Source organism: Parasteatoda tepidariorum, chromosome 6, assembly GCF_982258835.1.
Source record: "Parasteatoda tepidariorum strain Cologne lab strain chromosome 6, Ptep-v5.0, whole genome shotgun sequence".
Lineage (NCBI taxonomy): Eukaryota > Metazoa > Arthropoda > Arachnida > Araneae > Theridiidae > Parasteatoda > Parasteatoda tepidariorum.
In genome coordinates, this window is record NC_141760.1 from 58975166 (window position 1) to 58987535 (window position 12370).

The following is a 12370-nucleotide window of genomic DNA, read 5'->3' on the forward strand; positions in this document are numbered from 1 at the left end:
ACACGCCTTCATTTGAAATTTTGAAGCATGTATACACTAGGATAATTATAATATATTAGAAAAATACATTAGAATACTTAAAATGCTTAAATATTGATTATATTTTTTCAGGGCTAAAGAGAGTAGAAGGGCTAGTTCATTCCGCTCATAGAGCTGAAGCTACGATTTCTCTCCTCATGACGTCACTGTATACACAGATCTCGGAGATCGCTAGATATTATGATAACTTTGCATCTTTCTCTCCGTAAAAATAAGTTAGACTTTTTCTGGTTATTAGATTTCAAACTTTACATAATTAACACATTATTTCCGTTCGTAAACATAGTTCAAAAAAACTTTCTTGGCCATTACATTAAAAAAATAGCATTTTAAACTTATAAAAATATTTTACTAGTTAGTATACTTTATTTTAAAAAGTTCAGTTTTAACTTTTATTAAGAAAAGCATATATCGACACTTTTTTATCTACATAATCTTTGATAACTATAAGTTGGGTTCAATTTAGAATCCTGATTTTAAATTATGCCGTTAATAGCAATTTGTTCTTACTTAATCATTAGGAAACATCAACCTTAAACGCTAATTTCTGAAACAAAATAATAATTTAGGTTCATAATGATATTTGAAATTTTACAATTGTTTATAGATGTTAAAATTTAAGATAATATAATCTATAGATATTTAATTTTAGGAGAATATAATTAAAAAAATCATAAATATTTTGAATAACTACATAAAAAAAATATGTTATGAAATTTGGAGAATTTTAACTATATATTTTCTTTGACTTAATCCATTTTTAATTTTTTCGCCTGTCTTTCTTTTTGAAGTAGCGAGGTGCTGTTTCTATTTAGATGGTGAATTTTTATAAAAGTTCTTAACGATAGAATAAACGTATTGCTGTTTTATATCAACTGTGTCATTTCGTTGAATCCATTCTTTACATTGCTGTTCATTTACTTTGGGGAACACGTGGAAAATTATATATCTTCCTTTTGTATTTCTATCAGAATTTTTGCAAGTTGCAATCGCGCAAACTGGTATTTCATTAATAGTTTTAAATTTTTGTAAATTCACTGCAATGAACTGAGGAAAATCATTTTATAAAACAACAAATGTCTTGGAATATGTCGCAAAAAGGAATGCTCCAATATAAGTTAGAGCTAGTTAGACCGAACGCTCCGTTCTTGAAGTTAAAGTGCAAGCTTCGCGCCACAGTGACGTCACTGGAGAAAATCGGAGGTTTGGCGCGGCGAGAGTTTCTTCAAAGGAGTGAACCAGCCCTTCTATTCTCTTTGGCCCTGATATTTTTTATAAAATATGGAGTATTGATTTAACTACTTTATTTACCTGAAATTTATTCTCGATTTTTGATGGACTTACTAATTTATATATCTGTCCAAAATCACAATAATTTACCGAAATTAAATACATTTATACATATTTCACAAATCAACATGAAATGTTTTGAAAGTTGTGACTTAATTTTCATCCTAGTTCAAATTGCTTTTTGGTAAAATTCTTTCTTTTTATTCCTCGTTAAGTCCGATCATCGTCATTTTTCAAATACTATTTGAAAAGCTATACATCACACGGTTGAGGCACATAATTGTTAAATATCGGTAAAACAAAACCTTTTCATCCAAATGTTACTCTCTTATTCATCCACATTTGAGGTATCGTCGTCTTCTACGGCAACTAGAGATCCTTTAGGTGACCTTACCTCATGCTGCCTAGTAAGTAATTTCTGCCTAGGCATAGGTTGCTTCCATAGGTTAGTAGCTTCTGAGTACGAAGGTGGAGGACAGTCCGTGCTGAAACGCCGATTTACTTGGAAATGGTTTTTGGCCTGATTCCTGTTGTTATTGGGTTTTTGGGGTATAAGGTGCTGATTCTGACAAAAAGTCCCTAAGACGTGAGGTAGAAGCACTTCCTCTTCCTTCTTCTTTGGTTCTGGTTGCTGATATGCAAGGTTATAGGTGGAAGAAGGTGCTGAGCTCAGCAACGAACATGCTCCAGACATGCGTCTAACAGCAGAGTTGAAAGCTGCTTTCAGTGATGGTTTTTGTATGTCAACATACATAACACCACAAGCCACGGAATGTCGCCTGTCATTTCGTTTAGGTGGGCCATTAGTTTCTGAGAAATTGATCAAATCGTTTAACGAATCCGAAGATATTTGTTTATACAGATTTGAATCTTTACTGGCACGCCTACGGCGTGTCGGTTGTGGTGAAGGCATTCCACTGCTCTCACTGCCACTGCTGATATTCACTGCACCCTGCCGTACTAATCTCTGCCGCAACATAGCAAGATTCAAAAAAATAATCGATAATAGAGCGAAGGCATCCTTAGAGAAAGAAAAATTAAGAAATGTGGCAAGATGCCTGAATTGTAACCGGATTATACTTTGAGTAATGATAACTAAAACCGTGAACAGCTACTTTGTGCTTTTGAAAGGCTTCTTTTCTTCGGAACTGAAAATACAAGTGCAAGGCATTTGGAAAAAATAAGATTTTTTCCTTTCTTTGTTGTTGTAGTTAATTTACGTCGCACTAGAGCTGCACGATGGGCTATTGGCGGCGGTCTGGGAAACACCCCTCCTTTCTTTGAGACGGAGATAAATTTGCTTGGAATAATTTCTCGTATTTGAAACTGAGCGTTGTGCTAGCAATATAAGTAATTTTTCAAAAATATAAAGGGAAGTGGTTGATCGCAGTGATCTTCTTTTGGTAATCTGGTGAGGTTTAAAAGGGTTATCATATCTAGGAATTTAGGAAACGTCAACTTTAAACGTGTTTTGTTTTAATCATTATTTTAATTTATTTTTAATGTCTTGGCATGTTTGTTTGGTAAAGTGAGAGTGTCGAACTTATTAAAACTTTTTTATTTGTCACGTTTTCCCTGATATCCATTGAATTAAAAACTAGGATTCTATTTCGTGGTGTTTAGAAAAATAATCGACAAAAAATTATCGATTTGAAAATTATTATAAAAAAAAGGTGATAGTTTTTATTTTAAGAAGGTTCAATGTTTGCTGTCCCTAAGCGGCATTATAAACATTCTTTATTTATACACATTCAGAATATCATATGATCTTTAAACAGTTTTTATTCATTCTCAGGTAGTCTTTTTAATCTCTTGAATATAAACAACAGCATCTCTTCCTGTTAGGAATTATTTTCATTATTTTATTTGTCTATTTATTTATTTTGCAGAATAGAAAATATCACGAATTCTTCAACTGTGTTTCCCATTTTGGAAACTTTTGAGTTCAACGCTTGGCTTTATTTTATATCCTGGCTTTATTAATCCTCACAGATAACTTAACATACTATAACATACTTCACATGTATTGTGAAGTATGGTTATTTTAATAATATTTGCATTTTTTGCCCATATTTTTTTGGCTACAACAAAACAAATGTAGTTGCTCTGTCTGTACCAAACTACAGGGCGCATTAAGAGTAAAACAAACAAATTTAACTTATTAGTTAATTAAGTTAACTTAAAACAAGTTTATACTTATTTTGAAAGGTAGCAAATTCAATACAAATTATAGGAAAGTAATTATTGTTAATTAAATTATTTGTCTACCTCATTAAGCAATCTAAATTTATAACATTTTAAAATGTTCTCTTTTTAAATTAAAACCCCTTTAAAAATGTAGACTACATTCTAGGAAGGGATTCAAATGCATTATTATCAAATTTCCATTAGCACACACTTGATCTGCAACCAATTAATTAATTTTTCGCCTTTTAGCCTTCAAAGCGCAGCAGTATTTATTATATATTTATATTAGTAATGTTTACAATAATGCTTGCATGTATGAACAGTGGTGGCTAAAGGGATAGAAGCGAATCTCAGCGATGGCTGATTGATATGAATTTTGCACCTGGATCGCACTGTTCTGATGTAACAGTTCTGATGTAAAATATCCTCAGTGATGGACGGATCAAGGGTTAGAGTAACGATGACGTCAGGCTAACCGTGGGAGGTTTTCGTGATTTTTTCCTCTTCATTCGGGTTAGTTCCATTAGAAAGTCCTCCACTAAGACAAATTTCTCCTGACCCAGGAATTTCTTTGTTTTCAGGATTGGGTTCAAAATTACAAAGTTACGAGACTCACATTGGTAGTTGTAAACTCAAAATTGGGTTGGCTGTTCAATGACGGTTATAAAGTAAGATATGTATGATAATGTTTATATGTATGCTTACACACAATGTTTATTTGTATAATTGTACCTCATAAAATTTCGCAATTCCAACTCATTTTTCATTCCTTCCACCAACTACGGAATTTCTGTACTTTTAGAAAACTTTTTTTAATGGGTAGCTATTATAATGTATTAATATTTTTATAAATATGATTTTCATTCACCACTACGTATAAATTATTTAATCAGATAAACAAAAAGTCAAAAGGATAAATGGCTATGATCTGAAATCCCGGTAAAAGTTTTGGATAAGATAAAAAATTTTGTTTTAAACATTTCTGCTGTAGTACACTATTACCGGAAGTAATAATTCACAAATGCCTCAAGCATTAGAGGATACGCCATTAGAGACATATTAGGTAACTTATTTTCATTCGAAGACTAAGGATCTTCGTGTCTACTTTAAATATCTTTCTTTGTTCTTGCGCTTCAGTCCAAAAATAGTTTTCCATGGGATTTAGTTAATACTTCATAATATCATAGCTAAATTAAAGTCCTATTTAAACAAGAATTCGTTTCATTGGAACTTAATAGCACCTTTTTATTAATTAATCTTCGTCTTTTTTATATTAGGTTACAATGCATGCATTTTTGAAATCGTTTTTTGAAAAACCTAATAATATAAAGCCACCGAAATGGGCAACAAACAATAAAAAATAAAACAAAAATTGTGTATTAAAAGCTAATTCAGCAAGATAATTTGTAGAAGGACTAAAGAAAGAATTTTTAGTATGGTGATATTCTTTGGCCAAAATTTATTATAAAGATAGTAGTGAAGTTTGTAATTATTTTCGAAAGTTAAAATTATTATTAAGTTAAATTTTGATCCTCATAATTTAGTCTAGTGAAACCAAAAGCGATAAAATTATGCATTAAACACCAATCCAGCAGAAAAATTTATAGGATGGATAAAAAGGAGGTATTTTGATGTCGTGTTGTTTGCCAAAAATTAATTCACAAATACTTATTTGTACTGCTAAGTGCCAGTTCTAAGGGAAATTTTAAAGCATGGCTGAAAAAATAATGTATCTCTTACATCGCATTACTGTTAGCTAAAAATTATTATTTAAATAACAATTCTTGCTTTATTGAAATTATACAAATAATTGTAATAAAGGCCAATTCATTTGAAATATTTGTAAAAAATGCATTGAAGAGTTAGTTGTAAAAAACGATTTAATTAAAAAAATAGTATTTGTTATACAGAATTGTTTTGTTTTCGAAAAATTGATTTTAGAATAGTGATATTACAAATACTTATTTCACTAAGTGCCAGTACAACAAGGAAATTTATAACCTGTCCGAAAGTATCTGTTATACTATATTACTATATTGTTCACCAAAAATTATTATAAAATATAAATAACTATGAACTTACTGCCAATTCCATGGAAAAATTTATAGCATGGGGACAAAAAAGCAGATATTTTTCCAAAACTGATTGCAAAATAGTAATGTCTGTTCTGAACAAACTGAATGATTTGGTTGATAAAAGCATGTCTATATTTAGGAAGACACGAACGATTTAAAGTATGTTAACGGTAACTATAGCAACCGCTTGTCTTTAAAAAAAATTGAAAACGATTTATTTAGAACGTGTATTTTTCCGCATACGTTGTTGTGCGCTCGTGAATATGTTTGAAATATAGAATTAGATACTTTTGTGTATACAGTTTTAAAAGAAAGAGAAAATGTGTTTTGAGTTTAAAAAATGTGTTTAGTGTTCATAAGAGAAAATGTGTTTTGAGCTTCTCACCTGTACGACGTTATTTTCTTGTTTAATTTTTAACTTCAAAGTGAGCTCTCTTTCAATACAGTATTTCAACTTAATCTTATATATTGTGTATTAATATTATGAACTTTTTATCGATAGTTATTGATAGTTTGAGTTTGTAATCGTAATCGATTATAAAACTTCTTTTTTTTTTATAGTCGCGTTAGTTCAAGTTAAAGCTCGGTAAAGTTTAATGTTACCTTTTTTTTTTATTCCTTCGCACACTGCAGTAGAAATTCAGGATAAATTTTTCCTCTCTAATTTAATGTAAATAACTTTTTTATTAACTTTGCATTATCCTTTATTAAAAAAGTGTATCAATTAAAATTAAAAGTTTTAAAATCTTCGCTAATTCAACAAACCTGCTGTTCCTTTAAAACACATTTTAAATTTGATTGCTTTTAAACTATTTGAAACCAAGACAAATAACAGTAACTACGCTAACGACTCCATATTTTTACTTAAGTCCATTTTTAATGTTTGTAAACACGAAGAAGTAGAGGATTTTATAGCAGAGGAAAAAGTATCGATGATATTAAAGACGAGTCGATTAATCATTAATTCTAAAAATCAAATCTTTTGTCAATTAATCAGTAATTCAAAGTTTGCTAAATTCTAGTTTAAATCATTCTCAGAGACGAAGTTATTCATACTTCCAGGGTCAACTTTGAATGGTAAAATATATAACTGGAGTTTATTTAATAACTGGATAACTGGAGTATATTTAAAAATATGTCCGCAGCAATCCAATTTCATTATAAACGCTATGAAGTTACAATATATTGAGGCAAGTCATTCATAAAAAGCCTTATACAATAATTTTTTATTAATTAAAATGCTTTCAGATGGGTAATTACTTTAAAAAAAATCCAATCAAGAGAAATAAAGTTATTTAGTTCTATATTTTTAGCGCACTGCACATATAGTGTTTGACAAGACAATTAATTTAAATCAGTAAAATTTTTAAATAATTTTGATAGGTAACAAATTAAGTGAAAATTAATAATTATAATAAATAAACTAATTATAATTATAATTAAATAAACTACCATCACATTATTAGCGAAGCATTCTTAAAGTTAAAAGCGTTTTTAAAATTCTCCAACTTTAATCAAATTCTCCTTTCCAGATATAGAATATACACCATGACAAATATAGCAAACTTATTTTTATTTCATTATAATTAATTTTTTATTGCATGTCTGAAGACTATTTTTAAAACTTTTGTTTAGTAATCTTGAACGCACAGGTCTTAGACCTGAACACGAATCACAATCATTAGCTTAAGCCTAAACCAAACATTTACATCATAGAGTAGATATAAATAAAATAGTTATCTTATTTGTCACTGATTAAAGGGCTACGTAAATTCAAAATATTTAAAATTTAAATTATTTTGAGTGGAAAATGTCCCTTTTACGAAAACTTATTGGCAAGCATATCCTTCTACAAAACGTTGCCTGAGTAAATAAAAGTAAACTTTTATTCACGAATATGGAAGACAGTAGACAAAGCATTATATCACGTACAGACTTACTCAATATCCTATTTCTTTAACAGTACACTCCTTTCACTATTGAAATTTTGAAGTCTCATAAAAATAGGAAACTGATAAAGATAGCTAATTTTTTAAGGTGATCATATGTAAATTTACTAAGAAAAAACGCACGTTTTTATTGATTTTTCCTGAAAATGGTTTATTTCATTGCTTTCTTAATAATTTGCATATTAGTTTTAATATTATATTTCAAGCTATCTGCAGGAGTGTGTAAAAATAAAAATTCTATGGAAGGAAAAGTGATAATAGTAACAGGAGCTAACTCCGGAATAGGATTTGAAACGGCTCGTGAGTTGGCAGCACGAGGAGGCAGGATTATCTTAGCTTGTCGTAATGTAGAAAAAGGTCAAGAGGCTGTTAAGAAGATAATTAATTCCACTAAAAATTCGAATGTATGCATAAAGCAAATAAACTTGGCCTCCTTGAACTCGGTGAGAAAATTTGCCGACGAAATCAACAGTACGGAAAAGAGACTGGATGTCCTTATCCACAACTCAGGAGTATATTGTACAGGATTGAAGTTTACAGAAGATAGTTTAGAAGAACAGTTTGCTACAAATTACTTTGGTCCATTTTTGTTAAACCATTTACTTTTAGACCTGCTCAAGAGATCCGCTCCTTCTCGCATAATTGTTGTATCTTCTTTTGCATATAGAACAAGTAATCTTGATTTGGAAAATATGAATTGCGAGAAACATATTAACAGTACATTTTTGACATACAGTAATACTAAATTAGCAAATATTTTATTTGTGCACGAACTGTCTAAGAAGTTAAAAGGAACTGGAGTTACTGCTAACTCACTACATCCAGGATTAGTTAAAACAGGAATATTCCGTAACACTCCGTGGTACACAAAATTTATAATACTACCAATAATTTATCCCTTTTTGAAAGACCCTAAAAGTGGAGCACAGACAACAATATATTTAGCTACGGACGACAGTGTCAGAGACACATCAGGGAAGTATTTCGCTGATTGTAAACCAGCATGGATATTACCAGGTGCTAGAGATGATATCAAAAGCAAAGAATTGTGGGGAAAATCTGAAATTTTAACGAAAATTAAATAATTTTAAATTAAAAATACTTGCATCCGTTGCATTTTTGTAAATATTTAAACAACAGCAGAAAACTAAATTGAAATTCGGTTATTGCTGAACTTGAAGATCATATGAACTATTTGAGTTTGTCATTAATTTCCAACATTCTGTACAGAGGCGAAATACAGCGCGTTTTGGGAATAATTTTATAGAGTGCAAAGTATGTATATGATATTCAGTTATCTAAAAAAGGACAAGTGTTAACATTTATATATATATATACATTTATATATAACACATAAAATAATACTTTTACAAATTTGTTTTTCAAGTATTTCAGTCAATTATTTCAATTTGGGGTAATAATTTAAATATCGTAGTTTTTTTTCCAAGATGATATTTCAATTTAAAAAGTTTTCAAAATAACGATATATAAACCGGAATTTTAAAATTATGCACAAAACCAACTGTAGTACAATTTTAATATTATAGAGAAAAGAACTAATGTAATCGAAAGTGTCATTATTGGAAAAGACTTGGTTAAAGGAATCGTTTTAAATTATTCAAAATGGGTTTTTCTCCATAACTTTTGCTTTTCTTTTTTTTAAATAATAAATGGTTTAAGTGATAATTAAACAATATCTTCATTTAGTACATGTTTTTTTTTACAGAAATTTAAATAATAAAATTTTATTTTAATTGAAATGAAACATTGAATTATATGCAGGTCAAGCTTGTGGTATGTTACTATGTATTGTTGTTCACATCAGCATTAAAATAAATAACTAATAATATAACTATAATATGAACTCTTTGGTTTGTCTTGTTTGTAAAGAAAGGGCTGTACCTCAATGATTTATTTTTCTATGCTAAAAAATTGTAAGAGCCGTGCTGTTTTGGGTGCTCAACATTACGTTACATTTTTTTTTCTGGGCAAAAACTAAACTCAAAATTTTGAAAATATGTCGACACATAAAAAATGTACAAAGAGTACGATGAAATAAAAAAAATCACTCGATTATTATTAGATTATTTTTTCGAGGTTAAAATTAATAACTAGTGAACTGATTTAATATTTTTAAATGTTAACAGATTTTTCTTTAATTTATTTAATAAATTTTTGTTAATTAAAAAACATAAAAATTATAAAAATACATACACGTGTTTATTCATATCAGTTTTATAAAAGTAAGAAACTTGATCATATTTAACTCATTTCTCAATCTTTTTATACCACTTTGAAATGGTTCACTTCATGAAATAACTTATTCCAAGTGTTATTGACAATAAAAAAATTTTTTTAAACTATCATCAACTATCTTTTCCTTTTCAACAAATTTAAACAAATTCGATGTTAACATATGCGAAGCTTTTTAGTTTGTACTTAAAACTTCACGAAAAATAAAATAAAAAAGCGCAAATCTTGTTAAAGAAACCAAATTTAAGTAAATAATTTCGCAATTAAATAAAGAGTTTAAAACCATGAAAAAATTAAAATAAAACGCATGCATCCACAAAAAAAGAGAGAGAGAAAAAAAAACATTGCGCAATTTGTAAACTGAACACTCCTTTCTACAAATATTATATTCCGAATCCTTGAAAAAAAGTTTTGAAATAGCTTTTAAAAATAGCGAGAAGGAAATAAGTGAAAAAAAACTTCATCCTTCTTGTCAAACATTTCTAATTAGTAAAAATTTTACAAACGTGGTTGTCCATCGCACGTATATAAACGCAACGGGTGGTGATGAATTTTAAATCACCTAAGGAGATTTGACCCATTTCAAAATCAAATAAATGAATGAATGCAGCTGTCGACTTCGATGGATAAGTACTTCACTTTCATTAGTGTGTATAGAAATAGAAGTTTAATAAACTAATGACCTACAAATTTTCGCGTAAAAAAATCTTTCTAATGGTACTTCTCGTTAATTTAGTTATTCTGTGTTGAGTAACGGATGGTCTTTCTCTTGTGGATAGACTTATAATATAAGAATGATTTATTTAATTTCTATAGTACTAATATCATTGCTATTCTTAAAACTATATTTAAAAGTATCTGCAGGAGTATGTCGGAATCGAAATTCCATGGAAGGTAAAGTTGTAATCATAACAGGAGCTAATTCCGGAATTGGATTTGAAACAGCTCTTGAAATGGCTGCACGCAAAGCTAAAGTTATCTTGGCTTGTCGAAATTTAGAATTAGGACAAGCAGCTGCGAACGAAATTATAGCTCGTTCGTGTAATACAGACGTTTATGTACGGCGAATTGACTTATCGTCACTCGATTCAGTAAAAGAGTTTGCAGCAGAAATCCACGCAACTGAAAAAAGACTGGATGTACTGATCCATAATGCTGGAACAACGCCCAAATCTGGATTGCATTTAACAAAGGATAATCTAGAAGAGCAATTTGCTACAAATCATTTTGGTCCGTTTCTGTTGAACCATTTACTTCTAGATTTGCTTAAAATGTCCGCGCCATCTCGTATAATAGTAGTGTCTTCAGTAACTCACTGGTGGGCAAATCTGGACCTGGACAATATGAATTGTGAGAAATGCGTAAGGCATCCATATTGGATTTATTGCAGCACGAAATTGGCGAATATTTTATTTGTTCGAGAACTTTCAAAGCGTTTGGAAGGAACTGGAGTCACTGCCAATTCGTTGCATCCAGGAGGAGTTAGGACAAAAATCGCTCGGAATGCCCAATGGTATATAAAGTATATAATAATACCCGTAATATATTTTTTCTTGAAAGATAGTAAAAGTGGCGCTCAGACATCAATATACCTTGCTACCTCCGAAGAAGTAAAGAATATATCTGGTCAGTATTTTGTAGATTGTAAACCTGCATGGACATCTCCTAAAGCCAAAGATGATTTAAAAGCCAAAGAGTTATGGAAGAAGTGCGAAATTTTAACAAAAATTATGTAGAGAATAAGAAATTCATAGAAAAAAATTCTAAGAAAGAACTATTGCCGACTTAAAGATTTAAAAAATTATAGAACTTTAAAAAATATATATACATTTTAAACATAAAAAAATTATTTGCTTAATGGTGCGATATCCGATTCAATTTATGCCAAGAACAAAGAGTAGAAAGTTTAGTAGGGTATGTATTAACATTATAGTCTATTTTTTTGTTTCACAAAAACAGAAAAATTTATTGAATGTAAATAGATTCATCATATAATGCTGATCATTATAATAGTTTTTATATTTTTTGTGTATAATAAAATAAAGGACACCTGCTACACGTTGGTCATAGACTGAAGCAAAAAAATTGCTGTTAGTCTGCTAGTCTAACCTACAATGCGTTAAGGATTAAAATGAGGTTAAATGATTGTAGGTTAAAATGTAGGTTAAAATGATTCTAAAATGACGCAGACTAAATGCGGGAAGTAGACATTAATTAGAATGAAATTAAAGAAAGAGCACAATACCCCACCTTTCCAATGATCACTAATTTAAAGGTATAGAAAACCAGTTCTAATTTCTTTGATAGATAGTTAATCATTTGACAAATAGATTCCTGACTTTAAGCCAGGCTAAAATCGGAAGATGTCGAAATTCGAATGTTACATTTTATAATTTGAGGCATATATCCCTTAGTTACGTTAGTTTTTGTTGACATCAATAAAGGAAATATGAAAATAATAACGTTTTTAATTCTTAATCTGGGAAGGTAGTTTCGTAGAATTGAATGATTAGCTACAAAGTAACTGTGATATAAGTTTTAGTTATCTAAGGTTAAATAATAAAAATAACTTGTACT

At 29.6% G+C, this 12370-nt stretch overlaps 1 protein-coding gene and 2 pseudogenes across 2 annotated transcripts in view; 2 read left to right on the forward strand and 1 right to left on the reverse strand.

The window, feature by feature from the left end:
• tko (30S ribosomal protein S12 technical knockout) overlaps positions 1-5719 on the reverse strand; it is a 54019-nt gene extending 48300 nt beyond the window's left edge. Inside the window, exon 1 of the mRNA XM_087165910.1 lies at positions 5599-5719. The gene's annotated coding sequence lies outside the window, so the exon portion shown is untranslated. The remainder of the gene's footprint in view (positions 1-5598) is intronic.
• Positions 5720-7509: 1790 nt separating this feature from the next.
• Positions 7510-9211, forward strand: LOC107440270 (retinol dehydrogenase 12 pseudogene; annotated as a pseudogene). The gene has a single exon (XR_015434695.1). The product of XR_015434695.1 is annotated as a retinol dehydrogenase 12 pseudogene (transcript).
• A 1153-nt stretch (positions 9212-10364) lies between these two features.
• On the forward strand, positions 10365-11887 carry LOC107440269 (retinol dehydrogenase 12 pseudogene; annotated as a pseudogene).
• Positions 11888-12370: the final 483 nt, after the last annotated feature.